Source organism: Delphinus delphis, chromosome 3 (genome assembly GCF_949987515.2).
Source record: "Delphinus delphis chromosome 3, mDelDel1.2, whole genome shotgun sequence".
Taxonomy (NCBI): domain Eukaryota; kingdom Metazoa; phylum Chordata; class Mammalia; order Artiodactyla; family Delphinidae; genus Delphinus; species Delphinus delphis.
This window is the reverse complement of record NC_082685.1, coordinates 42,021,045-42,033,952: the sequence shown is the minus strand read 5'-3', so window position 1 is coordinate 42,033,952 and position 12,908 is coordinate 42,021,045. Positions and strand designations below refer to the sequence as shown.

General features: G+C 39.7%; 1 protein-coding gene across 1 annotated transcript in view; it reads left to right on the top strand.

Annotated features, from left to right (window-relative positions):
* Positions 1-12,908, top strand: part of SGCD (sarcoglycan delta) — a 1,599,257-nt gene that overhangs the window by 697,490 nt on the left and 888,859 nt on the right. The gene's annotated exons all lie outside the window — the stretch shown is intronic.

Below are 12,908 nucleotides of genomic sequence, written 5' to 3'. Positions count from 1 at the left end.
CAGACATATATACACTACCACTCTCTCACGTTGTCCCAGCTTACCCTTCCCCCTCCCCGTGTCCTCAAGTCCATTCTCTAGTAGGTCTGCGTCTTTATTCCTGTCTTGCCCCTAGGTTCTTCATGACCATTTTTTTTTTTTAAGATTCCATATATATGTGTTAGCATACGGTATTTGTTTTTCTCCTTCTGACTTACTTCACTCTGTATGACAGACTCTAGGTCCATCCACCTCACTACCAATAATTCAATTCCGTTTCTTTTTATGGCTGAGTAATATTCCATTGTATATATGTGCCACATCTTCTTTATCCATTCATCTGTCGATGGACACTTAGGTTGCTTCCATGTCCTGGCTATTGTAAATAGAGCCACAGTGAACTTTGTGGTACACGACTCTTTTTGAATTATGGTTTTCTCAGGGTATATGCCCAGTAGTGGGATTGCTGGGTTATATGGTAGTTCTATTTTTCGTTTTTTAAGGAACCTCCATACTGTTCTCCATAGTGACTGAACCAATTCACCTTCCCACCAGCAGTGCAAGAGTGTTCCCATTTCTCCACACCCTCTCTCCAGCATTTATTGTTTCTAGATTTTTTGATGATGGCCATTCTGACTCGTGTGAGGTGATACCTCATTGTAGTTTTGATTTGCATTTCTCTGATGATTAATGATGTTGAGCATTCTTTCATGTGTTTGTTGACATTCTGTATATCTTCTTTGGAGAAATGTCTATTTAGGTCTTCTGCCCATTTTTGGATTGGGTTGTTTAAAACCTTAAAATTTTACATTTACGTACAGCGGTGGAACAGTAGTTCAGATATTTTCAGCTAATATATTGCAATATGTTTCTATTGTTGTAATATATTTATATATTACATTGAAATGTAATCTGTGAAAGTGTATGGCCATATGTTGAACCTAAATAAACAGCCCTATGGAGACTCAGTCTTGTTAACAGTCACTTCCTCAAATTCCAGAAGGTCTTTGGTGACTTTGACATTTTTTAATGGAGCTTTGTTTGTATATTCTTTCAGCCCATAGTATCTGAATAGATACTATATTTTTTTCTATTGATACTTCCTTAAAGGACTCTGCTGGATATCGTGGGCTCCTTACTCTTGAGATGATTAAAACCAATTACAGGAAACAAAACATGTACTCTTGAAGCAAATTGAAGAACAATATAAATAATAATAACATGATTTTTCAAAGTTTTACATTTTACAAAGCTTATATATTGTGTTAGAGAAGCTGACAGTATAATGGAAAGATTGTTAGGCAGAAAACCTGGTCTGTTAGTTTCCTAGGGTTGTCATAACAAAATACCACAAATTGGGTGGTTTGAAACAACAGAAATGTATTGTCTCACAGTTTTGGAGGCTAGAAGTCCAAAATGAAGGTGTTGGCAGGGCTGCCTTCTCTTTGAAGCCTCTAGGGGAGGATCCTTTCCTGCCTTTTCCTACTGCTGGTGGTTTGCCAGTATCCTTGGTGTTGCTTGGCTTGTAGCCACTCCCATTTTTATCTTCACATGGCCTTCTCCCTGTGTCCCTGTCTTCACCTGACCCTCTTATATGGACACTAGTTTTATTGGAGTAGAGACTCATCCTACTCCATAGATACCATCTTAACTAGTTTTATCTGCAACACTTTTCTCAGTAAGGTCACTCTTTGAAGTACTGGGGGTTAGGACTTCAACCCCTCTCTTCTTTTGTGGGGGACACAATTCAACCTATACTACCTGGTTTGTGGTTCTATGTTTGTTTTTAACTGGCCACAGATTGTGTTGGGCAGATCCATTAGCCTCTCTGGGCCTCAGTTTCCTCACCTATAAAAGAAGAGACATGGTTAGAGTTTCCAGCTCAGAGATTTTTTTCTTATTTCTCCTAATCGCCTTGAGCTGTAGGCAGAAAAATTATTATTATTATTATTGTTTTGCTGTCTTACACATTCAGATCCAATAATGTCAACGGACTTGGCCAAGGCCACACTATTTCTGGATTGTAAATGGTGGATTAGAGCCCACTAGTACTCTTTCCCTATGTCAAGTAGTTTCTCTATGTGACACTCTGCTCAAGTAATTTCTCTACGTGACAGTCTTCTTTTAAGTGTAAATGATACAAATAGGAACAGCTCTCACTCACTGAGCACCTACTAAAATCTAGATCTATGCATCTTGATTTTCGAGGTGTGGCTAAATCACCTGGGGACCTTTAAAAAGTACAAGCCCCAGGCCCGGCCGTAGAGATTGTGATTCATGTGGTTTGAGGTAGGGCTGAGGCATTAAAACATTTTTTTGAAGTTCTCCTGGGGACACTAATGTGCACCTAGAACCGTTGAGCTAGGCGCTGTGCTAGACGCTTTTTATATGAATTAGATATAATCTTTGCAAAAATCTTGAAATACGTTTGTTTAAAATCTTTTATCTCAGTGGTCCCCAACCTTTTTGGCACCAGGGACTGGTTTTGTGGCAGACAGTTTTTCCACGGACTGGGGCAGTGAGGGGGGCGGGGTGGGATATGATGGTTCAGGTGGTAATGGGAGCAATGGGGAGCGGCAGATGAAACTTTGCTCGCTCGCCTGCCGCTCACCTTCTGCTGTGCGGCCCAGTTCCTAACAGGCCATAGACCAGTACTGGTGTGCGGCCCAGGCGTTGGGGACCCCCGTTTTATCTGATATAATCAGATTGATGAATTAAATAATCAAACATGCTATATTGATAAATAAGCATTTAATTTAACTTAAACCATATACATGTACAAACACTCACCATTCTTTAGTTATACAATTAAAGCCTTTTCTTTGAGGATATATCTGCTTATCGGGACACAGTGTTCTTTCTTGCATCTACCATATCCAAAATGAATCATCTGTGATGTTCGGCTTTGGTTTCTTAAAGTGGAGCAAGAAATTAAGACAATTGCAAAGAGTTCTAGTACCAGCCAAGGTGGGGTAATAGGACTGGGACTTACTCTCATACTTGAGACAGCTAAGAAACATATAAAATATATGAAACAGGGGTTTTCAAGACACTAGATATTAGGCAATGAATGATGATGATTCCTAAGAAACAGGAAACAAGTTAGCAAGCCCTACCATTGTTCCACTTGTCCCAAAGTACTACCTGGAGTGTTTCCAGGCTGAAGTTCAGGGAGGGAGAAACCAGGTAGAGTCAGCAGTCTACCGGATTTGAGGAGATAGAACAGGGTGTCCAGTGAGGACATGGTAGCTAGAATTTGTAGGGTAGAGCACTGGACAGAAGAGAGCTGCATAGAGAGGGAAAATCTCCAGGGATCTTCAGTAGACCATGAGGTACATTAAAACAGTTGTAACTGTACTTTATATTTTCAAGAAACAAGAGAAAAAATTGATCATGTTAAGACATGGAAAAGATTTTATATATATAATATACATCTGTAAAATATATCCAAAACTTGTAGACATAGAAATTGAAATGGTGATAGTAAAAAATATAATGGATGCAGTTAACTTACACATTGCAGAAGAAAATATTAATGAACTTAAAAAATATAGCAATAAAATTTCTATCAAAAATGAAATAAATATACTAAGAAATCAAAATACATGCACACATATACATATACTATACATTCTAAAGAAACCACTAAAATATCAAAGAGTTAGAGTTAATAGGCAATACAAGAGATAAAATAGAATCATGAAAAGTTTTCAATCCAAAAAGAAAGCCAAAAAAAGGAAAAGAATAATAAAGAACAGATGGCACAAACAGTAAGATGTTAGATTTAAACTCAACCATATTAATAGTCACATTAAATGTAAGTTGTCTAAAAACTCCAGAGACTAATTTGAATTAAAAACGATCCAGCTTCGTGTTGCCTACAGGAAAACCACTTTAAATATAAATACACAAAAGGGCAATACAAAAAAGAAAAACAATGATAAACTAAGCTTTATCAAAATTAGGAACTCTGCTCTTTGAAAGACACAGTTAAGAGAGTGTAAAACAAGCCTGAGAGGGAGAAAATATTTGTAGATCATATATGTAATAAAGGTCCTATATCCAGAATTTATAAAAATTTCTTAAATCTTAATACTAAGAAAACAAAACACAGTTAAAAAATGGGCAAAAGATTTGAACAGATGATTCACCAAAAAACATGTAAAGAAGACAAATAAGGACGTGAAAAAATTTTAATTTAGTCATTAGAGAATCACAAATTAAGAGATACCACTACACACCTATTAGAGTGACTAAAATGTAAAGAAGAATGACCATACCAGTTATCGGCAGTGACCTATAGGAATAGAACTCACAATAGAACTCTGATATATTGAAAATGTAAAAGGGTCCAAACTTTGGAGAACAGTTTGGCAGTTTTGAAAGAACTTATGACTCTGTCATTGTTTACTCAAAGGGAATCAAAATATATGTTCAGACAAAGAGTTGTACACAAATGTTCATGCCATCTTTATTTGTTACAGACAAAAATTGAAAAAGAACTCAAATGCCCAGCAGTACGTGAATAAATAAAAAAAGCGTGGTGTATCCTTAAAATGGAATACAATTAGCAATAAGGGAAATGAATTATTATACAGAAAAACATAGATGAATTGCAAAATGATTATGCTGAATGAAAGCAGTTGAAAAATAAGTATATATTTTATGATTCCATTTATTAAAAACAAACAAAAAAAAAACCCTAGAAGATGCAATCTGTCGTAACTGAAAGCAACCCACTGGATTGCTAGGAAATGGAAGAGATGGGGAGGGGTCCTGGGAGGTGGAGGCGGGAAGGAGAGATTACAAAGGGACACAAGGAAATTTTGGAGTGCGATGGATAGGTTCATTGTGTTGCTTCTGGTGATGGTCATGCATTGATACATATGTCTAACTTATCAAATTGCACTGTTTAAATATCTGTAATTTGTCTTATGTCAATTATACTTCAGTAAACCTGTTTTTAAAAACACAGTTTTGAAGCAATCTGTGTGCAGAAGCCTCCTAAATTTATAGTCTTTTATAGTTGTCTACATCTAATTCAAGAGTACCATTTTTTAAACTCACCTTGATTGAGTCTTTACGAAATATTCAACTTAGTTTTTGGCAAATCAGCTCTTTTCACACTCGAAATACATTGCTTCATGCAATAGTTAGTTACATTTTCTAATTAAGATAGCAAGCAAAATTTAAGATACGCTAGCAAAACTGGCATAATCTATGTTGAGAACAAACACAGTCAATACATGGGAAGCAGTCAAAGCTGCTGATAGCAGGAGAGGCTGTGGGTCTATTAGAGCCTTGTTCAGAGTGTCTGTCTATGCACCAGGAACATTAGCATCCCCTGGGACTTTTTAGAGACGCAGAATCCCAAGCCTGACCCCAGACTGAATCAGATTTCTTAGGTGATTCCTGTACGCATGAAAGTGTGGGAAGTGTTGCATTTAAGTATAACCTATGAGCTTTGAGAATTCAGCATGTCTTGGCCATCTGGCGATACATTATTTTCTCATTGAAATGGAGGGTTTTAATTCCAAGTATTAGTTTAAATAGAAAGTGATGCACTTATTTTCTACTGTTATAATATTTACTTTTTTCAGATCAGGCCTTATTAAGGTATAATCCACATTTATTAATAGTCACCAGTTTTATGTGAACAAGTTAATGAGTTTTGAAATACATATATATAGTCCTGTAACTGCCGTTTCCACAGTCAGGATGCAGAATATTTCCATCCCTTCGTAATGTCCCCTTGTGCCCCATTGAAGTCAGTCCGTTTCCCCTACCCTTTGGCCTTTGCGATCACCGATCTGCTTTCTACCACTACAGTTTTGCTTTCTCTAGAATTTCATATAAATGGAATTATTATACCTTGTATGTGGTGTTTTGTATTTTTTCACTTTTGAGATTTATTCATGCTGCTGGATCAATAGTTTGTCCCTTTTATTGCTGAGTAATTTTCCATTGTGTGGATGCACCTTAGAATTGGTGGTAGGAGGCAAGCCTGAGCCTAGTGTTTAGGGGATCCGTAGATCACCGTGAGACCCTACGTGGCTACAGAGGCTACCACGGTTGTGACTTTAAAAATGGTCCCCAAAGGGGTTTCCCTGGTGGCGCAGTGGTTGAGAGTCCGCCTGCCGATGCAGGGGACACGGGTTCGTGCCCCGGTCCGGGAAGATCCCACATGCCGTGGAGCGGCTGGGCCCGTGAGCCATGGCCGCTGAGCCTGCGCGTCCGGAGCCTGTGCTCCGCAATGGGAGAGGCCACAGCAGTGAGAGGCCCGCGTACCGCAAAAAAAAAAAAAAAAAAAGGTCCCTAAAGTTAGAAACATGGATCCTGGTGGTGGTTATAAACATTTGCCCCTATCCCCCAAATCCAGGTGCTAGTCACACCTTACAAGAGGGAGCCGACCAGATCATCCGCTTATCCCAGGGCCCTGAGCCTCCAGAAGGTTCCCTGAAATTATCAAAATCCCCATATTCCTGGCCACTATGAGATCACTTGAGGCCCCCCACCATACATACAGTGCTCTTCGGAGAGGAATATGAGGAGGGAGAGACAGAACAATTTACTTGTAATGCTGAATATTTACCTAAAGTTCTTTAAAGATTATTACATGGGGCAAAACCAGTGGTTTTCCTTCTCCCTGGTACCCTGTGTGTAGATGCATGTGAGAAGGATCAGGACAATCAGTAGGAAGACAGAGATGTGACATTTTCTCAGGAATCCTGTCACACAATGTCAGTTTTGGACTAATTTGCTTCTAATAAAATTTATTTTAGAAGGTCATCTGAAAACTCCAAATGGTTATTTCTTGCATTTAACTGACAATCCCAACCTTTAAACTTTTTTAACCTATTGGTACATTTCATCATTTTAGAAAGGTTGCATCTTGGTTTCTTCATGATTTTTAGTTGAGAAAATTAGTCAAACCTCATTTCAAGTCTGAATACATTCTTATTTATAGTTACTTTTCCTAAACCCTGTCTTGTAGTGATTATAATTAGCCACTGGACAACCATATCAGAGCTAGCAGTTCAGTACCAAATAAAGAAAGATAAAAGTAATCTGAGGATTTGCAAACAATTAGGATACTGCATTTCAGGTGTGTCTCTGAAAGGTTCCCTTTTTTGTAAGTCATTGAAATCTCGTTTTACTAGGTACTTTGCAAAGTATTCTTGATGAAATGAGTGCTTCATGGGAATCATTCTTTTCCATGTATTTGGGTGTACTGAGAGGCTCTCAAGAGATTCACTTAAGATTTTCAAGATTTCTGCATTAGATAGTTTTAAAGAGTAAAACAAAATCCAGGAAATATATCTTCAGAAGTGGAAAGTCTGAAACAAAAACAATTTGATGACTGTCACAGACAAAGCAACTAGAGCCCTGAAGTATAATTCAAGGTTTTTATAAACTCCAAGTTGTAGGTTACTCTTTGGCAAATAAAAAATGAGTTCTGAGCCTAGAAGTGGTTTAATGTGAAAACTTAAGCTGAGGAAAAGGGCAGAGAATCTGAAGGTGTGGAATAGCTAATATATGTATACATTTTGGGGTATACACATATAACTACGCATGCAAAGATAGATAGATAGATAGTCATTGCCCTTACTGAACTTACAGTGTAGTGGGCAAGACTTATAATAAGCAAGTAACTAAAACACGTTTGCTCAGTATTATGATTGCAGTGGTACCTGCTAGTACAGGAATATATATCAGGAGGAAAGAGTTTAGGGGGTCAACGAAGACCTCCCTGAAGAAATGATGGTTACATATATTATTCCTGCATAATATATTCATTTCATTTAATGTTCAACCTTTCGGGGGGCAATGGGGAGGGTAGTTCAGGGCTCCATTTCCTGCTCCTGTGCGGTCTGTAGGCCATGTGGAAGTCCCAAACCCTCCCTCTTTTTTATCAGGGTCTTGCTGCCTGACTTTGAATTCCATGGGAAAAAGATCTGAGAACCAGAAGATTTTACCCACAGATGGGGGTTTCTTAAGTTCCTGGATGGAATGCATGATTTCCTCTTTTCTCCTGGGTGCCCCCTGCTGATTGTTTTTCCACTAGCCAGAGAGTCACTTCCAGGCTCCCACAGATTACGTGAGTCCTTATGTGGCACCCCGTCATCCCCACCCCAGCCTTATGTTAAGTAGTTAAATAACCAGAAACAGTAACGAATAACAATGGCTAACATGTGGAGTGTTTGCTTTATACCAGCCACTATGCCGTGTGCTTTACAGAAGAGTACCATGGTATATGCATTTCACTCTATGGACTTGCTGCTCTCCCTCAGCCCCTCTGAAGAAAAGGAGACAGAGAGAAATAAAAATGTAAGCCTCATGGGTGATGCTGCTAGCAGTTCCTCTCAGTGAGTCTTGGCCCCAAGAGAGACGTGTCTTAGGAGGCTTGACACAATTCCCCTGGCACTTGCAAAGTTTAAGCAACTTGCTGAGAACCGTGTGTGGCTTCTAGGGTGCAAATGACATTTTGAGCTTATGCAAGTTTTCACTTGATTAACTAACTTTTGAACATAGCCCTTGATGTTCACACCCCACATACTTGCCTTATTTCTGTTAATTCTTCCAGAATTTCTCTAAGATGGAGACATGTTATGATCCCTCTTTTAAGGGGCAACGGTACTGTGGCAGAGAGGTTAAAGAACTTGTCCGTATATCTAGTAAGTGGCAGGGGGAAGAAATGTACCCCACAGATGTCCATGGTGTGCTCCATGTGATACCACCTTCTTGCTGTCAGCAGTTCGTTAAGGAGCCCGGAGATTTTGGGTTGGAACCCGAGCTAACACTGCTTTTCAACTAATGGAGAGAGAAAATCCACAGGGGAGGCGCCCTTTGGTACCATTTTAGGAAATGTTATCAGGGAAGCAATGAGCTCTGTCTCTGTTGTAGAGAAGGTTTGAAAGAACCTTGGCGAGATCTGAACGTATCTTGGAGCGGAGTATTGGAATACTCTGGCTTGACTGAGGGGGGCTTTGCCAGCTGAAGCCAGGAGCCAGATAAAATATAACAATATTAAGCCCGAGTCATTCCCGCAGGGCATGGGGGCTCCATCCAGACACAAAGCTGTTGTCAAGGCCACTCGGTGCAGCCTGGCCTCCCACCTGGCTGCAGTTTGAGGCGGCAGGTTCTCATTATGCTTTACTCGCCGTCTCTCTTTTTTAGTGTGTTCTCGAAATTGAATTAAATTTGCTTCCTTCGTGGTACGTGTTGATTTTTAAATGACTTCCTGGTGGGTTTTCTCCAAGCTCTTCAGCCACAGCGCAGAGGTTCTCAGGGTAAAATGAGGGATCTAATCTAATGAGAAAACAATGTATTATTTTCTTACCTTCAAGTTTAACTCAAAGATGCTACATTTTGACCAATCATAGTCTTTATTTCCCCAAGTGGTTTTTGCTTTCCCTGCTGGGAGGGCCTAAGTCAATTACCCTCCTCTCCCTGAGGTGTTGTTAGTCTTTTCTTGGAACAAAAAATTCATACTCTCCTTCAACAAAATTGTCAATCTTTTCGAAATGATTGCATTTTCCATGGATACTGAAATACACTCTCCATGGGAGAGTTGGAGATGAGGTCAAGATTCCCTGTAAATGTTTCCCAGGGATCTGCTCAGAAAAATACCTTCTTCCCTTAAGTTCTTGAGAAGGGATTAGAATCGGTAAGGTCTTAATAGTTATTTGTTTATTCATTCACTTATCCATTCAACAAATATATATTGAGCATCTACTATGGGTCAGGCACATAATAGAACAAAGAGACAAAAATCCTATCCTCACCGAAATTGCAGCGTCAGTAGGGCAGACAGACCACAAACAAATAATAAAACAAGATGTATGTTAGATATTGGTAACTGCTAAGGATAATACGCACAGAGGGAGTGGGGGGTGGAGGCAGTCAGGTGGCATCTGCGTGTGTGGGTATCTGGACTACTGGCTGCTAGAAATTTTAAATAAGTTTCCAGGGAAAGTTTCCCTCCTGAAAGAAATGAGGGCTCTCTGGAGCAACCTTTTCCAGAGATGAAAATAATAAATGCGAAAGGTCTAGTGTGTCAGGAGAATAGCTCGGAGACCAGGATGGGTGGCACAGAGTGGCCTGATCAGGAGGGAGAACAGTGGGAGGTGAGTTCAGAGGGGTGATGGGAGCAAGATGCGGCGGTCACGGCAAGGATGCTGGCTCTGCTCGGAGCTAGGTACAAAGTGAGAGGAAAGTTCTGTGCAGGGTAGAGACATGATCTCCATTATTATTTAACATGGTGACTCTGGCTGCTGTGTTGAGTGCTGAAGAGTGGCAAGGGTGGTGGCAGGGAGGTTGTTTAGCAGATGGTTGAAATAATCCAGGCAAGAGATGGTATCGGTTTGGATTAATAAGCTGAAAAAGTGGTTTCCAGGGCTGGGTTATCGGAGTGATTTAAAGTATCATCTTTAAAGTTAAATGCAAATGTCTCTGTATTTGAAATTTACTGTTGCATCTTGACAACTGAAGCTTTTAAAAATGGAATTTGTGTACATATTTAACTGCATAAATCATTTCTTAAGCACCTATTAAATACCCAGCTAAGTGATTGGATGCTAGAAGATCTTCTCCTGAACGAGTTATTTTAATCTCATTGGGTGAGCTACAAAAACATGTGAACATGTATTCTGGAACACATTATCCTTAAATGTTTGTAAGAAACCTACTATTTATGAAGCATCCATTAGCTACCAGAGTTTGTGCTGGGCGTTTTATATAAGGAAGCACACTTAACCTTCAAAACAATTCTGTGACAGCAGTTTTAAAAATTCTTGGTGTCAGGACCCCTTGAGACTTTTCAAATTCCTTGAGGATCCTAAAAAGCTTTTGTTTGTGTGGGTTATGGATCTATATATGTGTGTATGTGTAATAGCTAGGTAGGTAGATGTAGATATATACATATTTACTATATTCAGAATTAAAATAAAACACTTAAAAATTATTAATTCATTTAAAATAATAAACTCCTCAGGTTAACAAATAACATATATTTAATGAAAATATCATAATTTATAAAATTTTAAAATGCAGTAACAACAGCACTGATTTACATTTCTGCCAATCTCTTTAATGTCCAGCTTAACAAAAGATATTTGGATTCTCGTATTTGCTTCTACATTGAATCTGTTGTAATATATTGTTGTGGTTGAAATTTATGAAGAAAATCTGACCTTGTACAGATATGTAGTGGAAAAGGAGGAAATATTTTAATATCCTTTTCAAATAATTGTGGGTATTGCTCTTCGATGCTAAACTAAAACTCAACAAGTGGAGGTGTCTAGAAAGTTAATTGTAATGTGGAATCTGAGGTATATTGTTTAACAGTTTTACTGTATTAACTTAAAATCCATTGATTGCCTTTCACATACCCATGCATGATACTGTAACATCATACGTTGGTCATTTGGAAAACATCGACTTATGAATGATGCAGATCTCCAGATGTGGACACATGTCACTATATAATATTTTTTTAAATGTCACATGTGCTCCTCTATCACCAGTCTCCTTAGAAGAGCCTTTATGTTTTAGGAAGCTATCAGACTCAGAGTGGAAGAGGCAGGTTTTCCAAAATTTTAACTTGATCAAATTTTATCATTGGTAATGAACGTTGTCAGTCATTTTTCTTGAAGTGACAGGCTTGCTTCTCTGAGTTTCAGGCAAATGCCTACCACCTATCCAAGTCCCAGTAACCATAGTTTATCTCCGTCGCCATTTCTAGGAAAAATGGTGCCCCTTGAAAAAGACGTCTAGTTCAGCACACGACTCAAACAATGGAACGAACATGTTTCCTTGAGACAACCATGCACTTCAGCGAGCAGCACAAGTGCTTTATGTGGACCACCCATTTTGTCACAGAGAATATTAAAAAGGTGAGCATTCAAGAGTCAAGATGTAATATTATCAATCATACTGCTTCATTCAGGGCATTCTTATGCGAGACAGACCTTTTCTTCTTCTTTCTTCTCCCTGTCAGCGCTGAGTGGAGAAGAAAACAATGACTACAACGACAATTTGGGGCCACTGTTTCGATGCACGCCGAGGCATGAGCACTTTTACCCTCCATTACTTTTGCACCATTGGTGCACATGTCAACACAATGACAAAGGCAGACAACATCTTAGTGTTATTATAGAATAGTTTTGTCATTGCAAACGCATTAATAGGATCTGAGGATACTCTGCACATTCCACCCCCAACACCCTCACCCCCATCCTAGCCTCATGGGTCTGTAGACCGCAGTTTGAGAACTGCTGCTCTGTGCAATAGGTGTTTTAGGAATGAAGAAACTGAGCCTGTGACAGGCTAGGCACCTTGTCTCAGTTCACATGGCTCGTCTGAAGCAGAATCAAGACTCGAACCTGGACTCTCAGACCCAAAGTTAGTCTCCCCTGCTCTCCTCCCCTTCCAGTCACATACAAAATGGCAGACTTTATGTAGGACCTTGAAGTAAGTGTAAACTTGATTATTCAAAAGGATGCAGGGGGGCTTCCCTGGTGGCGCAGTGGTTGAGAGTCCGCCTGCCGATGCAGGGGACACGGGTTCGTGCCCCGGTCCGGGAAGATCCCACATGCCGCGGAGCGGCTAGGTCCGTGAGCCATGGCCGCTGAGCCTGCGCGTCCGGAGCCTGTGCTCCACAACGGGAGAGGCCACAACAGTGAGAGGCCCGTGTACCACAAAAAAAAAAAAAAAAAAAAAAAAGGATGCAGGGATCTGGATGATGAGAATAAAATAAGCTCAACTATGAGGACTGAAATGGGCACAGTTTATGCAGGGAGATAAAGAAAAGATGCAGACTGAAGTGGAGTATCCATTTGGCCATTTCTAAACACGACGTTGGGTAGAGAGGGTGGCATGAACTGATCAAGGACTTGAATGTCAGAGTAAGGACGCTGACCTTCATTTAA